The sequence below is a fragment of the Ursus arctos genome, unplaced genomic scaffold (genome assembly GCF_023065955.2).
Source record: "Ursus arctos isolate Adak ecotype North America unplaced genomic scaffold, UrsArc2.0 scaffold_7, whole genome shotgun sequence".
In the NCBI taxonomy this organism is placed as follows: domain Eukaryota; kingdom Metazoa; phylum Chordata; class Mammalia; order Carnivora; family Ursidae; genus Ursus; species Ursus arctos.
In genome coordinates, this window is record NW_026623089.1 from 11,263,090 (window position 1) to 11,290,704 (window position 27,615).

The window sequence follows — 27,615 nt, forward strand, 5'->3', positions numbered from 1 at the left end:
TTCAAGCTCCACGTTGGGTGTAGAGATTACTTAAATTTTTTTTTTAATTAAAAGAAGAAGAAATATGTTAATATATATGATTCAGATGCTTTTAGCTCAAATCACATTGTTGGGAATAGGAGTGATTGGTATTAATCATATAACTAGAAGGTGGATGTTGGCCTTGATTCAAATCAGAGGCAGAAAATTCTCCCTGAGGCTAGTGATACATAAACTTCGGGACTTTGGGATTTCATCCAAAGCCCTGTACCAAATTCTGCGCTCATTCTGTATCTTCCTTTCCAAAGAGGACACTCCATATTTTAAAAAACGTTAGGCACCGCAAACCGTGCTCCCAACACCAGCACAAAAGAACATTCTGTGCTTCTACATTCCAGGAGAATTTTGTGCCTCCTCTCTGTCCTCCCGTGATTTGTCCTTCCCCCTTCAGATATTTCTCTGGCATCATTTTAGCCTCTCCCCTCTTTCTAAACTCAGATATACCTTCTGGTACCTCCAATTCTCTAATCCACTAACAATCACGTAGCTGGGGGAACACATGTACACATACACCCACACACTCACTTCTATCAAGAGATATATTTGGAGATCGGAAACGGCGTGTTCAAGAATAGCACCATTCATCCCAAATGACTCAGAGGGAGCTCTTCCAGCTAATGTGGAGCCCTTCTGGTGAAAATGGAGCTAAGAAGAATTCTTTGATTCAATAATGCTAGGCTTATAGATTTTCCAGGAGAGGATTCAAAAGTACTATTAATAGGAAGAAAGTGTTTTCATCATGTGATTTCAGACTAGGCTGTCTCTGGAAGAAATGGAACATTCCTTGGGGCAAGGTGTGCTTGCCCTTGAGTGAATCAGAAGGAACCTGGTCATACCCTCTCCTGGTCAAGGAACTGCCAGGAAGTATGCCAAGCACCACAGTCCTCTTCTAATTCATGGAACTCAAGCTCACCCCCCAACCTCCAAACACACACACACACACACACACACACACACACACACACACACACACACACTCACTCCAGAACCAAGAGAGGAACACCCTTAGGAATACAGGCTGAAGCCCAAAGTGGTAAATACTGAGGAGACAGAGCGTAGGGATAGGTCCTAACCTGTTCAAAGGGTTGGAATTTTCTTTTTTCTTTTTTTTTTAAGATTTATTTATTTAAGAGAGAGAGAGAGAACAGGCGCATCAAGCTGGGGGAGGGGCAGAAGACAGGGAGAGGCCGACTCCCCACTGAGCTTGGAGCTCGACCCCCTGGGGTTAGGACCTGGGCAGATGGCAGACACAACCGACTGAGCCACCCAGGTGCCCCAGGGTTGGAATTTTCAAAAGAGGGGCTGGGGGACACCAGACTGGGAGACACCAGACTGGGAGGAGGATTGAATGAAAGCAGGAGGCAGACACTCAAAAATCGAATAGAGAGAATTGAGGACACAGGTAGTATTCATTCTACATTCTCTGAAGGCCTAGACTTCACCCCACTCAACCCTCAGTGGCAGGAGGAAAAGCTTCCAGCCCTTCTACTGGACTGCTTTAGGTCCCTAATTGGACATTTCACCAAAAGCACAGTTGAAACCCCCCCACCCCAGAGCCACCTGAATAATAGCCCTCCACGGTTATCAGATCCTAATCCCGGAACCTGTAAATGTTGCCTTACAGGGAAAAAGTGTATTTGCCAATATGATTAAGGACCTTGAGATGTGATTAAGGGTCTTATCCTAGATTAATGGCGTGGGCTCTAAAAGCAATCACAGGTATCCAAATAAGAAGAAGGCTGAGCAAGACCTAAAAATTCTCATCATAGGGGCACCTGGGTGGCTCACTTGCTTAAGCATCTGACTCTTGACCTCTGCTCAGGTCATGAGTTCAAGCCCCGGTCGGGCTCCATGCTGGGTGTGGAACCTACATTAAAAAAAAAAAAAAAAAGTTCTCATAAGAAAAAAATGATAACTGTGTGGTGACGTATATTAGCTAAACTATAGTGGTGATGATATATATATGTCCCTATATCAACTCATTATGTTGTACACCTAAAACGAATACAATGTTATATGTAATTACATCTCAATTTAAGAAGAAAAAAAGGCTGAGGGAGATTTCACACGCACAGAGGAGAAGGTGATATGAAGACAGAAGAGAGACACTTGAAGATGGACGTGATACGTTCATGAGCCAAAGAAAGCGCGGGTTCTGCCCGAGAGCCTCCGATGGGAGCAGGGCCCTGCTGGCACCTTGATTTTGGCCCAGTGAGGCTGATTTTGGACTTCGGAGCTCCAGGACTATAAGGGCATGAAGCATATTAAGTCATCACCGGAAATGGATGCAGCCCCTGTTAGAATTCCACAGGTGTTTGGTCTGGCCAAGATGGGCCGCACTGGCTTCTCATCATCCCATGTAGCCACGCTTACTCTTGTGTCACCAGTAGAGAGGCCGACTGTGCCAGGCCGCCCCCCCCCCCCGACCTCTAGGGCGTGGTATTCATTTGCTAAGGCTGCCTACAAATCACCACAAACTCAGTGGCTGAAATCCACGGACACTGGCTCCGTCCCAGTTCTGGAGGCCAGAAGGACAAAAAGTGTTGACAGGATTGCTTCCTTCCGGAGGCTCGGAGGGAGAACCCGTTCTAGGCCTTTCTCCCGCTTCCTGGCGGCATCCGTGATCTTGGGCATTCCTTGGCTCGTAGCTGCATCCCTGCAGTCTCTGCCTCCGTCTTCATATGGATCCTCATATGGCCTGTCCCCTGCATCACTGTGAATCTTCAACTCTTCTGCTTTTATAAGGGCAAGGGTCATTGGCTCCAGGGCCCACCCTAATCCAGGATGATCTCACGCAGACATCTTTAAATTAATTACATCTGCAGAGACCCTATTCCCCAATAAGGTCACATTCACAGGTACTGAGTGTTAGGACTTGGACATATCTTTTGAGGGGACACTATTCCACCTACTACAGGGCCAATGCCCCTCTCTTCTCACTCAGTGAGGGGATTATAGAGAACTCTAGCAATCGTCTAGCCTAATGAAGATTGGGCAACTCACAGCAACTTGTCTAGGGTCGGGCACAAATTTCTAACATCAGACCTCATAGAAACCAACCTTGGAATCTCTAATCCGGTGTGATTTCCAACAAATCACCTAGCCTCTCGGTAATTCCCTACCTAGGAAGGATTTCATTTACAATCAGCTTCCAACGTATACCTCCATAACCTCCACACAACTCCTTTTGGCAGAAAAGACAAGCACACCATCCACTAAACATTAAAACCAGGGCTTCAGAGTTTGGGCTTACATCTAAGAGATTTAAGAAAACATTGCGGTTTCTGGGGCACCTGGCTGGCTCAGTCAGTGGGGCACGCAAGTCTTGATCTCGGGGTGGTGAGTTTGAGCTGCACTGGGGGGCATAGAGCCTACTTAAAACAAAAACCAAAAACCCAAAAATATTGCAGTTCCAATACTTACTTTCTGTACCTGTTGCTAAATGATAGTGCTTCTCATAAAAGGGAAAGATTTCTTGAACGTTAGCTGACTTTATATCCCAAAGCAGCTATTCTGATGCTTCAGAATATAGAAGATTCTTTACACTGGAGGTGTATTAACTCATGGTTTGGGAGGCATTCTCTAGTTCCCAGCTCGTTATGCATGTTATCTTATTGGAGACAATGGACCCGCTCAGGCTGTCTCGTGGAACTTCAGCCGGCAGTGTCCCTTCTCCGTAGGTTGTGTTTGGAAGGAAGGGGAGGACGGTTTCCTGAGGTCTGTGCTAGCCACTGCCGCTTTTGTAAGACTCGCCACAGCGTTGAAATCTCTTCTTTGGACCTGTAACCGCTCTACAACACTCACAAGCCGTCAAGTGCTTGTCAAGCACTGTGCTCGCCCCTGCCCTGCCGCTTTCCTGGGGCTGCTGTAACCAGCGCCCACCAACAACGGACATCTACCCTCTCACAGTTGTGGATGTTAGAAGTCCAAAGTCAGGGAGTTGGCAGGGCCGTGTCTCTCTGAAGGCTGTAGGGGAGGATCCCTCCTTGCTTCTTCCTAGCTTCCGGTGACTTCCAGTCATCCTTGGCACTTCTTGACTGACAGCTGTGTTCCTGCGGTCTCTGCCACCACTGTCACATGGCCTCTCCCCCTCTCTCATCCAGTATGACATCATCTGAACACCCAATTACATCTGCCAAAAGCCCTATTTCCCCTAAGATCGCCTTCATGGGCTCCTCATGGATGTGAATTTGGGGGGGACACAATTCAGCCAAGTATACTTGCCCAAGGAACATCTGTAGGTCTCTTTGGAGGGCTTGATTTTCTTTCACTGCCCCTTTTAATATAGCAATTCCTTATGTTACTTAGGAAGAAAAAGCCATGAAGAGTGTAACAGAAGCTTATACGAATTAATTGTCTTGTTTCCTTCTATTTCTAGAGAGTAAAGATTTTTCTCTTAAGGAAAGATAAAACATCAGTCATGAGGGAATTGAGTATGACAGCAGCCAAATTATTGAAGTGTGAATATTGGCAGCCAACTCCCTGTGTTCCAGGGGTCTCTGTTGGAGGTGTGCTGTTCCCTGCACTGCTTCTCCTTCCCTGCCCTCAAGAAGGGTCCCATCTCAGCCAGCCAGCCTATCGATGACGTCCCTAGAGCTTTCAGAGTGGTCCCAAGCAGATCTCCAAATTGATGGCTCTGTCGCCCGTTCTTCTCCTCCATGCCTGCCCATTGCCCTTGAAGCTGAGATCCACAGTAGGGAAGGGCAGTGGACGGTACCCAGCTGTATTAGCAACTCAGCCACCCATAAGAAAGTGCTACTTACTTCTATTTAACAATAGAAATCTCTTTCTTCAACGTTGTGGAGGCTGGAAGTCGAAGATCAACACGTCCTCAGGGTTGATTTCTTCCAAGGCTCCTCTCCTTGGCCACCTTCTTGCTCTGTACTCATATGATTATCTCTCTGCCATGTGTTAGATGTGTCCTAATCTCCTCTTCTTATAAGGACACCAGTCATATGGGATCAGGACCCACCCATATGACCTCATTTTACCTTAACTACCTCTTTAAAGACCCTATCTCTAAATACAGTTACAGTCTGAGGACTTCAACAGAAGAGTTTGTGGGGGACACAATTCAGCCCATAATAACAGTCAACGATCTCTCCAGTTTACCTATCCTTCTTCCCATCACCCCTAGCCACCCTTGGGGGTCCATCCAATCACCCTACAAGATATGGAATCTTTTCTCTCTCTCTATATATATAGACATATATAAACCAGATACTTACGACAATCTACCCATGATTAATGTATTCTGTGAAGTTCTTGGATCGTTGAGAGTACCTATTAAAAATGATAATTTCAGAGACATATTGCAAATATTTTATTAACTGAGAAAATGGAAAAAAACGGAGTCAGGAAAGTTAGTTCCATTATTAATCTAATTGAAAACAACAGGTTTGCTGTGTGCTAAAAATAGCACCAAGTGTCTGAGCGCGCCAGCTGACTGAGAATAATCACAGTTTTTTTTTAGAAAAATCATAAAAACCTCAAGCATAACCAAGACCTAATTTGAGAAAGAGTCTTCTTCTTAGAGCACACAAAAAAGGTAAGCAAAGGGCAAAAAAAGTCTAGATTTCAGAGACAGATGAGAGCCAAAGGATTGTGTGCGTAGAAGAACACGACGAAAGAGCTACTCATATTTTTCTTTAGGGCTTGAGGAGAAAGAACGTTGGTAACGCTCTAGAAAAGAGTTAACAGTGAAGCTGGAAAGTACGCGTGCAAAACCATCCCTAGCACCAGGACAGAGGATTCCTATTTCACCAGGTAGAACGAAACCTTTTTTGGAGTTAGAAAGTAGGAGACAAGCAAGCTTATCAGTAATGATGATGTAATTAAGCAATGGATCCTTTTTCAGGTCATGAGCTTAGTGTCAGTTCCAGGCTCTCTGTGACTCTCTCTCTGTAGCAGTAAGAGATGTTAAAAAAAAAAATAAATAAATAAATAAATAAAAAGCAGGAGGTCAGTGGGATTTATATCAATTTCACATATTAAAAGGCAAAAACCATAGTCTATAGAATTGTTGAATCACTATATTGTACACCTGCAATTAATATAACACTGTATGTTCACTATACTGGAATTAAAATAAGCACACACACACACACACACCCCCAAAACCCCGCAGTGCTAGGGATACATGCCATTTATAATCATCTTTACAACCTAACAAGTAAGGGAATATAGCCAATCAAAATAGCCTTCTCTCTGCTATAAGTCTATGCATGGATTGAAAGAAATAGCTGAGGTCCTGATAGAATGAGAAAATAACACCTCTGCCTCGGTGAGGAATCACCCATGACATCAGAACAAGAATTACTGTCAGGTACCAAAGGGAAGAGGCGTTAAGGGAAAAGATGTGAACAAGTTCTGAGGAAAAGTCCATTTAAAAAAAAAGAAAGAGAGGGGGGCAAAGGAAGAGAATAATGCTACCTCTGATGATTTTCCATGGCAGCCCCGAGTGCTCAAATTACTTAAAAGACATATTTTTATTCTGAGGTAATAGGAGGTAAGTATCAGCAGCTTTTACAGATGGTTTCCGTGGTGCCTGGGTTCTCCCAGCAGGATCTCTAGACCTGGAGGGAGCAACACAAAGGAGGACCTATAGAGAGAATGTCTCTCTTTGTCCTTGAAGCATCTCCCCATCCAACTATATATTATTTTAACATAAAAATACTATATAAAATACTATTAAATTATTATTAATTATATTAAAATTTCCATCAGAAATCTCAAAGCTATTGAGAGCAAGAATTAGTCCTATTCTATAGGTTAAAATAAGAAAGGGGACAGAAAGATGTGGTCATTTGGTCAGTGTGTTAGTCTCTTAGGGCTGCCAAAGTACCACATCCTGGGTAGCTTAAAACAAGGGACTTTATTCTCTCACAACTTCTGAAGGCTACAAGTTCAATCAAGGTGTTGGCAAGGCCATACTCCCTCTGAAGGCTCTAGGGGTCCCTCCTTGCCTCTTTCAGCTTCTGGTGGTGGCTGGCAATCCTCAATGTTCCTCGGCTTATAAGATGCATCACTCCACTTCCATCCTCCATTGTCCCCATGTGTCTGTGTCCAAGGCCACCAGCCATTGGATTAGGCCTTCAGTATGACCTTGTCTTAAATTGATTACATCTGCAAAGACCGTATTTCCAAATAATGTCATATACACATGTACCAGGGGTTAGGACTTGAATATATCTTTTGAGGGGATATAATTCAACCCACAACAGTCATTTTAAGAACAGGATATTGCTATCCAGGAGTAAATATATTTAAAACCACCAAAGGCCATATCTCTCTAGGCAAAAAGGGAGACAACACCGTATTTACTGGTGAAATGACCCAGCATCTCTCTCTGAGTAAGCTCTAGGAGTTCTTCCCATCTCTAAGATTCATGATTCTGTGACTTGAAACTTATTGTCTATAGATAGATAGGATCTAACTATAATGTCTTATGTGACATTATAGTGTTTTTCCCGAGGAAACTTCTTGCAAAATGGGATGGTCTGCTCTAAATGATTCATCTATTCTTTAGAATGAAAGGAGAAGAACGTCCATAGAGGGGAAAAACAGAATAAAATGGACATTTTGAGCTTCCATTCTGCATAAGACTCTGTGATAGGCACCATCGGTCTACTTAAGGTCATGCACACAACCATCCCCATTAAGGGCTGTGGCAGAGGAGAGGCAGAGCACACGAGAACTTGCCAAGGTCTCATAGGCCCTAAGAAGGTGAAGAGTAAGCTAAAGACAGATAGGGACATCCTTCTTTTGACCCCAAGAGCAAGACAACTGGGGCCAGAGAGAAGAGGAGAGAGGATGGGGTGGGAAGCAATGGTTTGTTCAGGAGCTACTGTTTCTGTTTGTGCAGTATTACCACTGACGGACCAAAGGAACCAGAGAGAGTTAGCCGCTCACACAACACTGTACAACAGGGGCCCATTGTCATGTGAATCACGTGACTGTGAGCTAAGCATTATTCTCCTCAACTGTACCATGCTTTGTTGTGAGGCTGGAGGAAATCATGAAATGTAATCATTCTTTCTTCGTCTGGAGGAGAACCAACAAAATTGAATGATTCATTCATGGTGACCCCACATTGTTTCATCTACCCCACAACATTCTTTGTCCACCTTCTCCTTAAAAGCACTGATTCTCTCAACAACTACTATGTGCTAGTTTTAACAAGCTGATGATAGCTTCTTTTACCTTCCACTTCTCCTTTTTAACTTGTTTTACTTTACTTCTTCACTTTCTACTCTTCTGAATTATTTTATATTGCCTTCTTTGCCTGTGGAGTTTTCCTGTGTCCTCATTTTCTTTTTTCTTTCTTCAAACGGTTTCCAAATCATGCCAGATGTTTGACTCTGTCTTCCTTCTGGTTCTCTGTAGAATCATGAAAGCAGAGAACTTAATGAAAAAAAGAAATTTTCAGGTAGTTTGATGGCATCATTTTACAGATGAAGGGCTAAGATCTAGGGAATTTAAGAAATTTCCCCAAAGTGGGGCGCCTGGGTGGCTCAGTCAGTTGGGCATCTGCCTTTGACTCAGGTCATGATCCCAGGGTCCTGGGATCGAGCCCCACGTTGGGCTCTCTGCTCAGCAGGGAGCCCGCTCCCCCCCCATCTGCCACTCTCCCTGCTTACTCTCTATGTGTCAAATACATACATACATACGTAAATAAATAAATAAAAAGAAATTTCCCCAAAGTGATGCAGTTAATTTGTGGAAGGACCCAGCACTACAACCCAGGTGTCTTGATTACCACAATGCAGGACGGACTCTTTCTCTGCACCCAATTCCACATTCATATAAGAAATCTGCATATCCCTGCCATGTTTACTGATCTCGTGTGCTGTGCAATAATGTCAAATCATAGGTTCTGGGTCATTAAGTACAGATTTTGAAAAGTTATTCTGTGCTTAAAATGTTTGAGTCATCCCTAGGTAGATGGCAGAAGTATTCATAAAAATTTGTAAAGTGTGACATCGTTATTATTTAGCTTTACAAAAAAGAGAAATACAAAGAAGAAACAAATGGGGAAATCTTGATACAGTACTACCAACAGCAAAAGTGTTGAGAAAGTAAGAGGAAGTGAAATTATACGACTCAAAAATATACTCATGGTATGCTCATAAATTTCCCTCATGAGCACAATCTAATAATAAACATTTAGGTCATAGGTCAAACAAGTAATTAGAATCAACAGACATTGTTTTCCATGAATTAGAATGGTACCAAATTTTACTCAATGTTGTGTCCCCAATGGTCCTCACAGTTCTTGATGCATCATAAGTGCTCAGTGCACTTGTCTAATAAATGCTGGTTGAAAGAGATATGTGGTCCACAGAAAGTTAAGTTAGAGGATTGCTTCAACTGGATTCAGGGTTTTTTGTTTTTGTTTTTGCTTTTTTTTTTTTTTAAGATTTTATTTATTTATTTGATGGAGAGAAAGACAGCCAGCGAGAGAGGGAACATAAGAAGGGGGAATGGGAGAGGAAGAAGCAGGCTCCCAGCGGAGGAGCCTGATGCGGGGCTCAATCCCAGGGATCCAGGATCACACCCTGAGCCGAAGGCAGACGCTTAACGACTGAGCCATCCAGGCGCCCCAGATTTAGAGTTCCTTTAATACCAAGATTCCATAACTCTAATTTTGAAAAGCAGCACAAAAATATCACCAAGTAGTAATAAAGAATCCGCAGTTTTGAGCTTCCTCCATTTATCAGATGTTGAGATGCACGTATATAATGGATATGATTTTAATTCCTTGGGCGCAAGGACAGCAACCAACTCAAGCTAGCTTAAGCAAGAAAGAGAGTTTATCATGTGACAAAAGTGTGTTTCATGGAACCGAGTACTCACCAAATATTCCATGTGTTCGTCCACATTCCCCAGCCTCCCTTGCAGTCCATTTGGGGCCATGTGACTGGACCTAGCCAATGGATTGTGACATGTGTCACTTTTGGACTGAGGCAGCTATGAGTGACTCTACCTACTTGAAGACATTACGCTAAGTGAAATGACCAGTCACAAAGGGACAAATATTGTCTGATTCCACTTCTATGAAGTACGTAAAATGGTCAAAACTCGGTTGCCAAGGGTTGGGGGGAAGAGGAAATGAGGAGTTATTGTGTAATGGGTGTGGAATTTCAGTTTGGGAAAATGAGGAAAGTTCTAGAGATGATGGTGGTGGTGGTAGCACAGTAATGTGAACGTACTCAATGACACTGGACTGTACACCCAATAACGGCTACGATGGTGAGTTTTATGTTATGTATATCTCACCACAATTAAAAAAAAAAAACCAAACAAATAAAAAAGCAAGGTAGAGATAAGTTGTATGGCATTGAATCAAGAGGGAGGGAAAACTATACACATGATTGCTTCTATTTTTAAAAGGAAAATAAACATAACTCTTCCATTGTTAACTTTAGTGGAAAGGACGGAATAGGGTGGAGGAAACAGGGCAACAAATTAGATTTATCTAAATATACCTTGCTTTGTAGATTGGATTTTGAAACTCTGCAGATATATTACATAATTATAAAATAAAATTAACAATCAAAAAAAAAAAAAAAAAAGAGTGGCTGCATCTCCTCCATCTCTCTCTTCCTCTGTTCCAGCAAGCTTGCAGGCCACCTCTTCAGGATGACGTAGATATAAGATATAAGAGAAGGAGGTGCCTGACCGCTAAAGACTTCAATGGGAGGCAAGAAATAAATTTGGGTTAAGGCACCAAAACGCTGTGGAAACTAGGATAGAGTGCCCTGACCAATATGCCCGATGATGTAGTATGCCCTGCACCATGCTAAGCTCTCGGAACCTGTTGCTAGTATTATCTCTGACCTAAGGGCACAAATGCAGCCAGGCCTCCTAGCAGGCCTGGAACTAAGAAGGAATGAGAACCATTCAGACTTCCTGTCCAACTCATATCTCTTCCTCTCTTTGAACATCTGTTATTGTTGGTTTTTTTTCCATGTAGAGACCAGTTTTCTCTGTTTCTCTCTCCATGTGAAAAACAGAAGCTAACTATCCCACAATTCACACACTTATATTTCTTCCATTCAAGAGACAAGTTAAGATACTGGCCATCTCTCAGTCCTATTCTAAATCCCCTGAAGAAAGAATGTTATTGGCTTAGCTTGGGTCAAGTGTCTGTTCATAGTCCAATAATACGGTCACTGGGGGAGGGTCCCGTCCCCCTCCAGCCCCTGTCATGAGCGGGGCAGGCAGTCTTCCGAGAGCAGTCTCCAGCAGACTACAGACAGCATGCCTTGCAGAATGACTCTAGTGGTTAGGGTATGGGTTCAGAGACCCAAGACAATAATGGCATAAACAAGAGAAAACAGGTTTTTTTCTCTCCTTCCTTGAAAAGTCATTTTAGAATTTGTGTAATGAGTACTGTGAGTTGAATAGTGTCTCCCAAATATTCCTGTCCACATGGAACCCTCAGAAAGCAACCTTATTTGGAAATAGGGTCTTTGTGGATATAATCAATTAAGGATCTCAAGATGAGATCGTCCTTGATTTAGGGTAAGCTCCATCCTTTATAAGAAGAGGAAAGGAGGGGCGCCTGCGTGGCTCCATCAGTTAAGTGTCCGACTCTTGGTTTTGGCTCAGGTCACAATCTCAGCGTCGTGAGATTCAGCCTGTGTGGGGCTCCACGCTCAGCGGGGAGCCTGCCCGAAAATTCTCTCCCTCTGCCCCACCCAAAATAAACAAATAAAATCTTTAAAAAAAAATAAGAAGAGGAAAAAAAAATAAGAGGAGAGGACACAGGGGAACACAGAGCAAAAGGCCATGTGACAAGGGGGCAGAGATTGAAGCAATGCTGTCACAAGTCAAGGAACAGCTGGGGCTCTAGAAGCTGGAAGAGGCAAGGAAAGATCCTTCCCTAGAGTCTTCAGAGGGAGCATGGCCCTGCTAATACCTTGATTTTGGACTTCTAGGCCCCAGAACTGTGAAAGAATCAACTTCTGTTGTTTTGAGCCACATGGATTGTCACCGCAATCCATTTTTGTTTGGTAGCCCCAGGAAACTAATTCAGTGTTTCTCTGGGCCTCTGGGACCCAGGCTACTTCCAGCCTCTTTTCCGTCATCGCTAGGAGGTGGCCCTCATCAGCATGGTCCAAGGCGAATCTCCAGTCTTCATATTCACGGAGCATTAGCATGGGAAGGAGGGAAAAAGGAGCTCACTGCCTCCTTTTAAGGACATATCTTGTGGTAGCACGCACTTACAGTCCACAGCCAAACCCAGCTGCAAAGGGGCCGGACAAAGATTCAGCTACAACTTAGGTTGCTATTACCAAGGAAGAAGAGGGGAAAACGTATCGGTAGGCAATGAACAATTTCTACCCTCATGATGAAATATTTCTAAAGGTTTTTGGGTTTTGTTTGTTTACTTCCTAGCTCCTTGTTTTATATTTTAATTAAAAAAATCAAGGGCAGACTTCTGGAAATTTCGCTGGATCTGGATGTTGAATAATGGACAGGGGCCAGAGAGAATCATCGAGAAAAGCATTCCAGCCCAAGAGGCAGCCTGAGCAAGCACACAGAGACCTTTGCTTAAATTAATCACTTTGTCAGGGAAGTCCAGCCTGGCTCCCCAAATTAGGTTACCTTCCTCTGTCTCACACCCATCAGCCTGAAGTTCTCCTTCGTAGCATTCACTGTCTCTGTTCAAGTCTGTTGACCTGCTAAAGGAAAACTCATTAAGGTCAGAGACTGTGTCTGCCTTGATCGCTCACCATGTCCCCAGCATCGGGTTCCATACCCAGCACACAGTAGGTGCTCAACGGATATTTGTGATCGAATGAATGTGGGGACGAAGGTAGGAGAGTGCATGTTTCAGCAAGATCAGACACTCATATGACCGATAGAGAGGCACGTTAAGGAGCAGGCCAGAATGGAGACTAACTAGAGATAGAGCCAGATTTTATGAGGAACGGGGTCTGCTACTTTTTTAAAGCAGAGGTTGGCTTTAAGATAGTTAGAATGGTAGTGGTATAGAGGATTTCTTCTTCTACAATGGAAATAATGATACGTATTTAGTAGAATATTGGGTGGATGCAATGAGACCATAGTGCCTGGCTCATTAAACGTACCCAGTCGACAGCAGCTACTCCTGGAGGAGGGGAAGGCTGGGGTCCGTAAATCAGTGCACTCATTTATCCGGGAAATATTTCAAGAGAGCCCCGAGCGAGTCTGTAAGTGGGTCACTCACCCTGCCCCTCCTCCAGGATGCACACCAATGGAATATATGTCCAAGGATCTCTAGCCAGATGGGAAACCAAAACCAACCTTCGTGCAAAGCTCCAGTAAAAGCTGGATTTGAACATGGCTTAAACCTAGGCCTAAGGGAGATGGAGTCCTCCTCTCTCTCCACTGAACTGAATGGGCAGGGCCCACAGGGCAAGGGTCACTGGACCTACCCTCCCTGTCACAGTGCAGGTGTTTGGAATGAGAGAATGACAGGTTCCCACCCGCAACACCCCCCCACCCCGCTTCCCCAGGAGGGTGGCCCTGTCACGAAGTGCTAACCACACAAGAGCATCATACATGAATTCAGGAAATGAAAGAAGGGTGGAGCTTGGGGCCCTGCCTTTAAGACCAGTTACCGTCCCGCCCACCCCCCAGCTCCCCACTGATGTGAGCAGTGCTGTCAGACTGGCCACCTCCTCCGGGGAGGAAGCAATGAAAGGAGAGGAGAACAGTGGTGAGACTGTTTCCTCCAATATTCTCCCAAATGGGGAGAGAAGCAGGAATCTTCTTCCCTATGTCCTGGGTCTCAAGAGGAACAACAATGTTATCTGGTTCTCTCTAAGCTGCCAGGCATTTGAAGATTGGGGAGGGGGTTCCTAGCTGAAGAAGAGGATGAACAAAGGCATGGAGCCATTTTAATGAGTATGGCAAATCCAGAGAACAGTCTGTAGTTAATTTTGTTGAAAGCATAGTGAGTGTGCAGAGGAAGCAACAGAAGTGGACAGAACAGGTGGACAGGAACAAGACAGCGTGTCAAGGCTTATTAAAGAAACATGTCTGCTAGGGTCTCAATATTTGTGTCCTCCTAAAATTCATATGTTGAAATCCTGCCCCTCAGTGTGATAGTCTTAGTAGGGGGGTTTTGAGAGGTGATGAGGTCATAAGGTGGAGTCCTCACGAATGGGATTAGTGCCTTATAAAAGAGGCTCCAGAGAGATCTCTAGCCCCTTCCACCATGTGAGGACACAGCAAGAGGTCTGTAACCCAGAAGAGGGCCCCCATCCAGCCATGCTGGTGGCCTGATTTAGGACTCCCAGCATCCAGAACTGTGAGAAATAAAGTTCTGTGAATTATAAGCTACCCAGTCTGGGGTACGTTGTTACACAGGAGCCTGGATGGACTGAGACAGAAATCAAAAATGAAAAGCAGACGTCATATTCATCCATGAAATACTAGAGGCATTCTCATTAACCTAAGGAACAGGACAAGGAAGTCTGTTATTCCTGATATTCGGCATTTTTCTGGAGGTTCTAGATAATGCAAAACACAATAAAAAAAAGAATAGGAGGCATAACAATTAGCAAAGATAAGACAAGCTTATCGCGGTTTACAGATATGATTGCCTATCTCTTGCTCTGTTACAGAAACAGCTGCATTGGGGACTGTCCTTGTCAGCTTGCGCTGCCAGTAACAAAACACCAGAGACTGGTGGCTTAAACAAAAGAAATGTATTTTCTCAAGTTCTGGAGGCTGGAAGGCCCTATTCGAGGCATCAGCAGGTTTGAATTTTCTGAGGCCTCTCTCCTGGCTGCCTTCTGTGTCCTCACATGGCCTTTTCTCTGTGTGAGCTCATCCCTGGTGTCTCGTACTCTTCTTACGGACACAGGGCCCCACCCGTATGACTTCGTTTACCTTCTCTCCTCATAGGCCCAAATACAGTCACACTGAGGATTAGGGCTTTGATGTATGAATCTGGGGGAGAGGCAATTCAGTTTGTAACAGAGACTAAGGTCTATGGTCATAACTGGGCTCCTGGCTATCTTCTCTACTGAACTGATCTATGAGAGGGGCGAGAATGGGAGAGGGACAGAGACACAATTCGAGCAAGCATGCTAAGCGCTCCCTCCCCAGTCTCTCTACTTGCCCCTGGGAGGAGCGAGCAGGGAAGAGAGGGAGCTGGTGTGTTACCCTCACAGTGGTTCTCACGGCTAGCTGCTCATTAGAATAAGCTGCGGAGCTTTACAAAATTGTCAACTCCTGGACCCCACCCGTGGAATTTTTTAGTTAATTGATCTGGGGGAGTCTGGGCTTGGGTACTTTTTCTCATTGAGATATATTTCACATACCACAAAATGTACCTTTTTAAAGTTGTGCGACTATCACTGATATCTAGTTCCAGAACATTTTCATCATTCCATAGAGAAGCCTCAGACCCCTCAGCAGTCACTCCCCATTCCTCCTTCTCCCTACCCCCACCAACCGCCAATTTACTTTCTTTCTATATAGATTTGCCTGTGGCGGACATTCATATAAACAGAATCATACCATACGCGGCCTTTTGTGTCTGGCTTTTTTCATGGGCTTGTGTATTTTTTTTGAACTTTTCTTATTGTACAGCCAGGGTTAAGCACCACTGTGCTAGCAGAAGTCTTCTCATAGAAAGGAGAGAACTTTCTATGAGAAATTCCACAGGAACTCACCCTAAGGAATGACCTTAGGGTGAGTTCCTAGGAGAAGAGATTCCCAGTTGCTCCAGGAGAAAACGCTGGTAAAGGGCTCTGATTGGCCGGCTCGGGTCACATGTGCACCCCTTGGTCAAACATGGTGGCCAGGGAATAATCACATGATCACTCCCTTGAACTTTAGCCTAAGAAAAATGGGGAGTTGCTGAAGGATTTTACACAGGGGAGGACATAATCAGATTTAGAAACGTTTACTTGTCCTAGCAGTTTATATTACTAAGGAAAATCAATTAACCTTAAGACCCAGTGTATTAAGAGTCTGACTCAATGATGCTACTAATAAAAAAAAAAGATATGCTCTGTTATGAAGTGAATGCTGTGTCCCCCAAGAATTCACATGTTGAAGCCCTACCCCCAGACCATGTGATGATATTTGGAGGTAGAGCCTTGGGGACGCAATTAGGTTTAGATGAGGTCATGAGAGTGCGCCCCCTTCCCCATGGGATTAATGTCCTTCTGAAAAGAGGAAGAGAGTTCAGAGCTCTCTCTCCACCATGGAGGAACATAGCAAGAAGACAGTTGTCTGCAAGCTGGAAGGAGCATCTTCATAGAACCCAGCCATGCTGACACCCAGTTCACGGACTTTCTAGCCTTTAGAACTGTGAGAAATACATTTCTATCCATTAATTCACAGTAGTTTGTTATGGCAGCCCAACCTGACTAGGATATTCTCTAAATCCAATTACCAGTATATAGAAAATACAGAAGACAGGATCTAGTCTTCCATGCACCATCGGGATGCAATCAATAAAAACCCAGACCAGCAAACCCCCTACAGGGGTATGACCTCAGCACAGACCACAAGTTTCTGTTTTTCTCTTTAAATAAACTGCAAGGAAAAGAGATAGAGAACCAACAAATGAAAAGACATTTAAAGACCCAGCAATCGGGGCGCCTGGGTGGCTCAGTTAAATGTCTGCTTTCGGCACAGGTCATGATCTTGGGATCCTGGGATCAAGCCCCATGTGGGGCTCCCAGCTCATCGGGGAGCCTACTTCTCCCTCTGCCCCCACCCTTGTACTCTCTCGCTCTCAAATAAAAAAATAAATACATAAAATCTTAAAGAAAAAAAAGACACAGCAATCAATCACAATGTATGGACCTTACTTAGATCCTAATTTTTAAAAAATGTATGACATTTATGAAACAGTTGGACATACAAACACTAGATATTTAATGATGTAAAGAATTATTCTTTTTAGGTGTGGTAATGGTATTCTAAAATCTCTATCTTTTAGAAATCCATACTGAAATATTTATGAATGAGATGATAGGATATATGGGCTTTGCTTCAAAATATTATATGAGGGGGGAGTAGGTTGGGATACAGATGGGGCAGGCCTAGCCTGGGTTAATGGTTGTTGGGGCTGGAGGGGAAGGAACACAAGAAAATTATAATCTGTCCCCTTTAGTGTATGTTTAAAATTCTGCAAAACAAGAAGTTAAAAAGTGACAAAGTATGTATTTCTGTTAAAGCTGTCCTGTCTTGATTGTTTGGTAGTTGTTTGAGTCTTTGTGTATATATAAAAGTACGAAAACTCTATTTCTTTTAACAGGAGGAAGGAGGGGCACCTGGCTGGTTCAGTTGGTAGAGCATGTGACTCTTGACCTTGGGGTTGTGAGTTCAAGCCCCACGTTGGGTGTAGAGCTTACTTAAAAAATAAATAAATGAGTAGTAAAATACAAAGGAGGAAGGAAAAGAACACTCTGGCTATTTGAATGACCCCAGGAATGATGGTGGTGGCAGGAAGGAGAAAGAAAAGGTACTTAGAAAGTAGATCACTGGGTGTTTCGTATATTAAGAAATTATTGTCAATTCTTTTGTGTTGGGTATTTGGCTGGGTGTGGAGAGTGATGGAGAGATAGGCATTGACCGTGCTGCCCAGTTTCCGGCTTGGGCCAGTAAGGCAGCACCATCTGCAGAAGCAGAAAACAACAGGAGAGGAGAAAGTCTAAGGGAGAAGGTGATGAGTTCAAGCGTACACACAGTGACTTTAGCGCTCCTGCAGGGCACCCAGAGGAGCTGTCCAGGTGGTGAAGAGGTCTGGGAGGAGGTCAGAGAGAACCTATTAGTGCAGAGCAAGTGATGGTGAGCATGTGGGAGAATGGGATGGCCTGGAGAGGGACTCGAAAGGAAGAGAGGACTCTGGAGAAGAAAGGAAAACCTGGGCCCAGAGGAAAGCCAACTGTGAGAAGAGAGGTAGAGAAATGGGAGCCCACAAGACAGGCTAGAAGGAAGCAGACGAAAGATTGTCCATTTCATGAAAGTCATAGAAAAGGGAGCAGGAGAAGGGTCAAGTTTCCAAAGCTGTTGAACATCCATATCCAGAAGGAAATGAAACTCTCCATTGGATTCAACAACAAAGATGTTGCTTACGACCTCAGTGAGAGCAGCTTTCAGGCTGCCAAGCACATAAACCAATCGCCTTGGGTTAAAAACTGCACGGGACGAAAACAAAGATGCTTCTCATGGCCTGTTCTTCTCTCCACCATCCCTTCCAAGGGAGGTTGCTCTGCCCATGCTCCAGTGGCCCTAAAATAGCTGTATCCTGTAATATGAGGCCAGTGACCTATGACTTGTCTCCTCAATTGAGGAAATTACCAGGCTAATTAAGTCCCATCTCTCTTGGGCATCCGTCTGTTGACAGTGGGAGCTGAAGACGCTGAGGCTGCCTGGCGCTGGAGTGGTCATTATGGGATAGTGCTGGATGAGAAGTAGAGAGAGGGGGAGAAAGGAGGAGATGTCCAGAGACAAACAGAGGGAGAGAAGAAAGGAGGGGAGGGAAGGGGAGACGAGGAGTATCTGATCCTGATGGGCGTGCAGTCCCCATTCCAAGTTTCTACGAGACGAGCTGTGCTTGACGGTCGTCTCTCTAGACTTGCACATGGCTTCCAATGGCAGCCGCAGCCCCCCCGAGCCCGCCAGATGGGTTTCCACTCCCAAAAAACTTGAGCAAAACAGGGAGTAAGAAAGCAGAGGTGATGAGTGTAGACAACTCCTTTAAGAAATTTGGCTTTGCAGGGGAGGAGAGGGGTGGGTGGGGCGAGAACTGGATAGAGTGAGGAGAGTAACCTGAGGGTATGTTAATACTGCTGGGAAAATCCAGAGAGAAGTTGAATGCCTAAGAGAGCTGGGAAAATGGTAAAGCAGGGTGTCAGGAGAAGTACGCGGCGAGGTCATCCTCGAACAGAGCCCTAAGCTCAGCGTCCTTGGCACCAATGCATGGGGGCTTTGTGCCCCCCAGGACAGGGTGGGTCCCCTGCCTGCTGCCCTTCCGCTCATGCCTCCTCGGTAGGAGGGGAGCCACAATGACCCTGTTGCTCTTAGTCCACCGTCCCTTTCTATCAGGCCTTCAGCAGCTCGGGTTCGATGAATAATACATCATGCCAAATGCCCCACAGACTTGCTAAGTCACCGTCTGCGGGCATTCGACTGCTGTATATGACTGCTTACCATTGACTTAAGTGGCACCTGGCTCTGATACAGAGCTTCAAAGGTAGAGTGCTATATTCTGGCTGTTTCTAGCTCTATCATTCAGGATCTGTGCTCTATAATACAGCTTACTTTAACTTTATAAACACTGGTCTTAACAGAGGAGTTGGGGGCTAAATAGCAATGTTCATCTGGGTATGTGATATAAAACAAGGAACGAGAGATTGAGGCTAAGGAAATTGCCATTCATTTTAATTTTTTCAGATTACAAAGGAGAGCTGTAGCTTTCCCCAAAAGGTGAAAGAGTACCGAAATGTAGGACTTAGAAAGTAGAAGTTTTCTGTAATTTATTTCCACAGAAAATGTCTATTTATAATCTGACATATGTTTCCCAGACCTGAGAGGACTAACATAAGATATATACATAAATGCAACCTAAATGCTGTCATTAACCTTCTCTTCTATAGCCTGCTTTTTCACTTAACAATACTCAAAAGTGAATATATGGCCTAATAATTTTGTAAAGTATATATGCATAGAAAAAATAATAAGAAGAAATATAATGCAAATAGCGATTATCCCTGGGTGTTAGCAGCTTGGAAAAGTTTTTTCTTTATATATATTTTTTACATTCTAAATTTCTTGCAATGGAAATACATTACTTCTAAAACCAGAATATATATAAGTACACATACATATGTATGTATAATTGATATATATACATAGTATACTTATATATGTGTATAATATACCTGCAGAGGCGGAAATGATGAATTCTGTATATCCTGATTAGATTCTCATTGGAACAGGTTGTTTGTATTTCTATTAATGTTGATGTCACTACAGAAATCCATTGATATTTATGGTGCAACGTGGGCCAGAGTCTTTAGAAACCAAGCCTCCTTTCCATGTTGCTGAACCATGGCGTACCCCTTGGCTCACACCCTGCTGCCATCATCATCTTGCTGGGAGGCTCTCCACAGCAGGAGGAATTATAGGTCACAGACTCAAGTGGCCTCCTGGACAAGCCCAGGGATTAACATTTGTGGGTCAAAAAGAGAAACGAATGCAAGTCAGAAATGTATTAGTTCCGGTGCGTTTGCAAGTGACATTCAACACAAATAAAAGTTCCGTTTACACACTGAAAAGTCCAGGAGTAGATAGCTGTCAGGCATCGTTGGATCCAGGGACTCAAATTATGTTGTTAGAACTTGGTCTCACTCCATCTCTCCGCTTTGTTTTCCTCTGATTGACTTCATCTGGGGGCCTGTTTTCTCGGCATGGTGACCCCTGGAAACTCCAGGTTCTCCAGGAAAAGACAGATTCTCAAAGTTTCAGCAAAAGCCACTGAGCTCATGCTGGGGCGCTGAGTAGCCAAGCCTGAGAAACGGTACAGAGGGGAGGGAGTTTGGCCTCATCTGAGCCACGTGGGCTGAGAGTGGAAGATCAGAGTTTTCCCAAAGTAAAACTGAGGTTCTTCTGTTAGCAGAAGAAGGGGAAAGTGTGAGAAGGCAACAACATCAAATGCCCACGCTGGTGATCTGGTTTACTCTGAGATCTGCCATCCCCTGGGGGGAAGTCACCCGAGCTCTCTGAACACTGACACCCACATAAGAAAGTGAGAGGACTGTAAAATATCTCTAATGTCTCTCCCAGCTGGAAGGAGTCAATGTCAAAAAGGAAGAAAGAACGAAAGAACGAAAGAAAGAAAGAAAAGAAAGTTAATCTCTATCGTGATTATGCTTAAAGATTTTTTTCCCTAAACAACATGGAAAATGAAGCCCTAGTGACCAAGGGATTTATATGGAAAGAAATGGCCCGAAATGTAAGAAATTGCCCCCCCAGAGTGTTAGCTGTTGAGCCTTGTCCATAGGTCAGGCCAAGCATCTGGTCCTCACAGGCAGTGGGAGTAAAACAGGACGAATACTAACAGGGCCTCCCTGTCCCACGGGCTTGAACTCCGGCCTCAAGATCCATCCTATCCACTGCGTGCATGCCGATGTTCTCTCCATCTTGACCTCCGCTTTGGCCTGACGAAGACAAGAATCGAAGACAAGACAGGATCCTGCCTAATGTGTGTATGTGTAACTTGCCACTTCCCTGCTCAACAGAATTCAGTAGCTCCCTGTCACCAAACTGGGCAAAAGATCTGACCTTGAATTTTAAGGCATAAAATGGCCCCTACCTAACCTGACAGACATGTCTGCCTCGAGCACTCTGCATATACTCTGTGCTCCAGCTACTCCAGACAGCTCGCTGGGGAACTTCTCCCCATCAAGGTCCTGAAATTGCCTCTTTTTCAACCTCCCTGCTAGGTCAGCCCAAAGGAACATGGGGGATGGACCGAGTCTTGTGTGCTGATGGACTTCTGGCTCTGAGCCCAGCGTCTGGTCCAGAGCAGGCTCTCAATCATTGTTGAATAAAAATTTTCCCTGAATGCACTTCATACATTTTACCCTGGCCGACTTTTTTGTTCATGTTACCCCTGCTCCCCTAGAAGATGCTTGAAGTCTTAACTAGATTCCCCCAATCTACTGTCCTCTCTCTCTATGAACGACACACAGGAGTCCCGATTACATCTGCATCTTACTAGCAAATTCTGTTCCGCCACTCATGGCGCCGGGACCCTGCATCCAAACTCCCGCTTCACTTGTTCCATTGCCGATCAGCCCCTCACCCCTGCTAGGCTGAGATGAGCTCCTTGAAGGCAAAGAATAGGCCTTACCCATCTCTTATCCCAGGCTTACACTCTCTGTGTCTTAGCAGCAATTAGAATAATGTCTGCCACGTAGCAGGTATCACTAATACAGGCCCCTCTTCTGTGTGCTGGAGTACTTCTTGCCAAAGTACTGAGAGGAGAGTGGAGATGGAAATCAGAGATTCAGTCCTAATTCATTTCCTCTCAATTCAGTGACTGCTCTCAGACAATAGGACTGTCCAAGTCTGGTGTTACCTGGTGGTGGTCCCTCAATGGCCGGGGTGGGAGAGGAGAATTCAGCTGCCACCCGACTGGGGACACCTCCCCGTTGATCTGAAGGTGCTTACCGCCTGCCCTTTTGCCTGCCTTACTAGTCTTTGCTGACCCAACATGGCTGAGCTATGATGGCAGCTCTTGAAGAGCAGCCAAATATCATCTTCAGAGGAAGGACTAAAAGAAACAGCTGCATATATGCAGGAAACTTGACCACCCATAGAGGAGAGGTCTTATAACATCAGGCCTCTGGAAAGAGGGGACCCACAAAGACACTCCTTGCCCAGTTCTGATGTGTGGGTTTTTTCCATACCACCCACCAAGCAATTCTCCCGCAGCAGCTGGGTGTCCTACACAGGTCAGCTCAATTCCGATGCTACCGACCCGGAGAGGGCGTCAGATTCCACAGGTCAAGGGTTAGACCTACGAGACTGCCTTCGCCAAACCCCCGCCCCCCCAACTTCAGATACCAGTTACAAGTACAGACTACCAGCTGTGCTTTTGGCCAAGAGGCTATAGACTGGAGGGTCCCACGACCCCTCCTTGGGTTCAATTAATTTGCTAGCGTGGCTCAGAGAGCTCAGAGACTTAAATTTTACTTCCTAGAATAGTGGCTTATTATAAAAGGATAAAACTCAGAAACAGCCAGATGGAAGAGATACAAGGTATGGGGAAAGGGCACTCCTCTTCTGTGCCCTCTCTAAGCGGAACACTCTCCCCAAATCTCCACATGTTCACCAACTGGGAAACTCCCCAGACCCCCTCCTTTTGAGTTGTTATGGAGGCTTCCTTATGCAGGCATGATCAATTAAATCACTGTCCATCGGTGACCTGAATGCCGTCTCCAGCCCCTCTCCCCTCCCCAGAGGTCTGGGAGTAGGTCTGAAAGTTCCACCTGCCTGATTACACGGTTGGCTCCTCTAGTGACCATTCCCCATTCTTAGGTGACTGAGGGGCTTGCCAAAAGTCACCTTGTTCACATAACAAAAGACACCTTTATAGCTCTTGCCACTTAGAAAATTCCAAGTGTTTAAGAGCTAACTATGCCTGGAAGAGTTGGAGACCAAATATGTATTTTTTATTATAAATCACAATATCATAGCCTCTTTCTTCTGGAACCCCTCTCTCATGCAACCAGACCTGATGCCCTCTCCAGAAACCCTCCCCTCCTCACAGCTGGGGAGTAATGCTGTGGTCCAATCTGGTTGATTTTTTTTTTCTGCTTATCCCATCAATTCCTGAGAAACGTGTCCTACCATCTACCACTATGATTGTGGATTTGTCTTTTTATGTCTGTCAACTTCACCAACTCTGTAGAATGATTTATTAGGTGCTGGATATCATGTATGAAAAGCTATATCTATAAATTGAGGCTGTAGGTGATGGTAAGATTTATTTCTACTTTTGGCAGGCAGCTAGGGTCTGGGCAGATACCCTTAAACTCTGGTTTCAAAACAGAAGCAATTTTGCCACCAGGGGGCATTTGGCAATGTCTGGGGACACTGTGGGTTGTCTGAACTTGGTGTATGTGAGGGCCTAGTGGCATCTAGTGAGTGGAGGCCAGGGAGGCTGCGGAACTTTGTACAAGGCATGGGACGGGACCTTCCCCACAACCGAGAATGAGCTGGCACAAAGTGACAACAGCACTGAGGTTAAGTAATCTCGGCTTAATCCGCCCAAAAATTGAGCTGATTGGAAACTAGACTTCAGTCTTTGTGAGGGTTCTTCTATTGTCAACTCCTTCTCGTGGGAAGTCCCAGCTGGGAGCCTGAGAGGTTTACTTAGGCTCCTCCTCCTTGTGGCCATGAACTCCAATTTTTGTCTCTTTAGCATAAAACATTGGAAGCGTCTCTGCCTCTTGAGAATGGGCAAATGCCTCAAAGCTGATCTCCGTGCCAACCCTTCTCTCCAGGATCTTGGCCCTCAAATCCTGCCCCCCTTGGTAGCTCACTTGCAAACACACATCTTATTATACGTGTAGTCCAACTTTTCTGGCTGTTCTTGATAGGAGGGTGAACTGCCGATCTGCCTCACTGGCACTACCTCTCTCCACAGAAAGAAGTTGCCTCTCACTCCTTTCTTGCATCTTTCAAACGCAGGCTTTAGACTTTACCATCACGTTCCGCCTCTTCTCTGCCCATACTTTGCTCGTTCTGCATAGAAGGAGGCAGCTCTGGTTCCAAGAGGGGGAATGATGATGGGTGCTCTGATTTGCCATGATTACAGCCACCAGCAAGGGCTATGGGAGACAAGGGGGTGGTGGTGGTGTGGGGGTGGGGATGTTTTTCTCACAAGTTAGCTAAGAAACAAACATGCCTCATTGTTGGGGTTTCCAGTCTTATACAAGGGTAAAATAGTCCAGTCTCATACAAGGAAATCCAGTTTTTTCCTGTCAACATTATTTTGATCCCGCTCCTTATGAAAGAATAAACCTGGCATTAAAGTGCTTGAGAACATTTGCCTTTTCCCCCCGCACTCTGGCTTACATTGCTAGAAAACCAACCAAAATGTGACTGGGCCATATCTCAGATGGGTGTCATCAGTTTCTATTATTAGACTGGAATGGTAATCAGATTGCTAATTCGATTATTTCTGGTTCACAAATCTCCCCAATTTTAGAAAATGGGGGTGTTTCATTCATCCATGGCACAGAAGAGTGAATGGGTGTGCACCTGTGTTCGAATCTTTAGACCCACACCACATCCCTGTACTTGCTTCTCTTACTTGGTTTTCAAATAAGACCCTAATCTCTGTTGGCGTATCATTTGTATTATAAGAAATAATAATAAAAAAAAAAACAATGAAGGGGGTAATTCATTCCAAACGGAGCCCGCAATCATAGGAATGACTTCCAGATAAAGCGGTAAAGGATTCCTTTAGGCTGGGGTAAAAATGGAAGGCACAGTCATCAGTCGCCCCCTACTGGTCAAGAGGGTCTACCTCGTCTCTGATTTTAATAATTTGTGTGGTTGAATTCTATGTAAGAATCACAGAACTGAGGCAGAGTGTCATGAGTCGGAGGGGATGGGGCTCTCTGAAACACAGAGTGAGTTACTGGGGGTGCTGGGATGAAGAGCCAGGATCTGAGGACCCCAGGGACCAATTTAACAGCCACAGTCCTCCGAGGCCAGAGGCCACACCAGCATTAACCAGTACTCTAAATTCATCCCCCACGCCTACCCCCAGGGTGATTTCACCCCCTTTAAATAGCTTTGGTAAAGCCTTAGTGCTAAAGAAAGACTTTGAGTTTGGCATTCCAATGTATCAGAAAAAAATCACGTTTACCCAAAATCAATCATTTCAGCCACACATTTTGTACTAATAAGTTATTCTTGGGACCCATTTCCTCCCTTCCAACCTACCCCCTCCTCTCTCTCTCCCTTTCTCTCTTTTGTGCCATTCTAAGAAAATGTATCCTTAAAACTGTTCATGAAATAATTACAAAATGTCACTTTATTTTTAGACTATGTATTTTCTGATATCTTGATCATTAGGGTGAAATGTGAAAAAATCAAAATGGAAGGGTTAACCATATTTTTAATATTTGTAAGTCCTAAGTGTTCAAAAATGTATTTAGGATAATGATCTTTTTTGCTTGAAAGGACTTTATGACCCAATAATTTGTCAAAATTACCTCCAAAAATGTTAATGTAACTGGACACCTGTTGGGAGAAGTCTCTAAATCATGCCAGCTGCTTCTATGTCAGAGTCACCTTAGAACTTTTTTTTTTTTTTAACCCAGAGTCACCTTAGAACTTTCATTATTCAGGTAAAAATCTTTGTGTGGATTCTTTTAATTATGAAAATGTAGGGCAAGTAGGCCCTCGTTGCCCTGAGTGGGAAGTGGTATAAAGCTTTCTGAAAGAGTGGAGGAAGTCTGCCCCGATCCGCGCTCCCCCCCCACCCTTAATACCTCTTGATGAGCAAATCTGGTTGCCAGGGAGAAAGAGTGGAAAAGTGTCTAATAGTCAAGGAGCCTTCTGGAGGCAAAATCTCCAGATCACAGGCAGCCCTTTCTCTCTGAGATTCCAAGACAGGAAAAGCTGTTGGGAGAGATGCAGGGTCACTGACAGAAAGGGATATGGAAGCTCTGAGGGAAAGTCCGTGAGAGAGATCAGAAATGGGAGAGCAGGGGTTTGGGGGCGTGAGGGTGGGAGGTGTGAGGGAGCTTAGCGAAGGTTCATGAGAAGACATACTTGGAGGCCCAGACACCCACAGGTAAAAATTGGTTGACAGTATTTGGCTGTGTTCTGTTAAAGCTGACTAAGACTCTTGCTCAGGTGCAGGTATCTGAAAAAGTCTTGTTATGGTGACAAGAACCCCTCAGCATCACACCTCGAGGGAATGTAAAGGGTCGAAGAGCAGCCCAGTGGAGCATTTCTCGGGGCCCCTCCTGGTTTTGCCACTTGACAAATGCCACAGATCCACAGCCTCCTCCGTTAGCAGAACCTCTTTTGCACCTCGTCGTATTACCCCTCTGAGCAGCCACATTCTTTATGCTGGTAAACTGTGTATCGGCTTATACGATCAGGTAGGTGAGTTTGCAATTCAGTGAACTGGAAAGGTCCATATCCATTGCTCCTGGGCCTCAGGCCGGAGAAGCAGGAGCTTTTCCTGCTGCCCACGCAGTTGCCACCATCCTGAGACTTAAAGAGGATCCCGCGCCCGTTCCTGCACAGGGTGTGGTTGAGGCGGGAGCTCTGGTCTACCTGCTGGGTGTATCCGTGCGATCCAAGAAATCTTTGAACTCAGAGCCTGGAATGTGGCCCTCGGGGGAGGCCTTAGGGATCCAGACCAGGTCTCCGCAAAAGGAGCAAGGGTCTACCCCGCAAGAAAGGGCCCCCTTTCAACAGCAACGCTGAGCGTGCCTCGGAAGCACTCACTAGCCGGTGGACAGATCACACCTCCCGTTCTCTCTGCCTGTGCCTACAGCAGGACTGACCCCCACCGACCTGCGTGAGCGCACCCCTGAGCTTCTCGGACACCTCCACGAGCAAGGGAGAGGCCTGACAACGAAGGCACTGGACTTCCTGCTCCTAGGAACTCCTGCAGGTGCTCAAGCGACTAACTGGGAAAATTCGACCTGACTCCTGCAGCCGTGAAGTGTTGGCTGAAGCAGATCAAGCTAATAATTACAAGGGGCAACTAAGTTGCCTCATTTCAAGACCCAAGACGAGCGGTACCTGTTTCCTTTTCTGCCCGCTGCCTTCTGCATGCACGGGCCCTGGGAGGAAGCTGGTCTTGGCCTCACGTGCTCTGCCTTCAGGAAATCCTGTCACGCAGACCTCTTCTCTTCCCCAGAGACGCTGCTGAACGGCCGGGCGTTCGGTACGCTGGGAGTCGGCTTGGCTCTCTGGGCCTCGCCGACGTGACCGGGGGGGGGGGGGGGGGGGGGGGGGGGCGGGGGGGAGCGCGTGAGCTCGGCGCTGAACTCCGTCACCCGGTGCTCCGCGTTG

At 45.2% G+C, this 27,615-nt stretch overlaps 2 long non-coding RNA genes across 2 annotated transcripts in view; one reads left to right on the forward strand and one right to left on the reverse strand.

Moving 5' to 3' along the window:
- Positions 1-27,615, forward strand: part of LOC113251999 (uncharacterized) — an 86,530-nt gene that overhangs the window by 747 nt on the left and 58,168 nt on the right. The window lies entirely within an intron of this gene.
- LOC123000758 (uncharacterized) lies at positions 1,189-27,499 on the reverse strand. The gene is made up of 3 exons (XR_006408963.3): positions 27,343-27,499; positions 8,242-8,418; positions 1,189-7,164 (listed from the first exon to the last, which is right to left on the reverse strand). It is a non-coding gene; the product is annotated as an uncharacterized LOC123000758 (long non-coding RNA).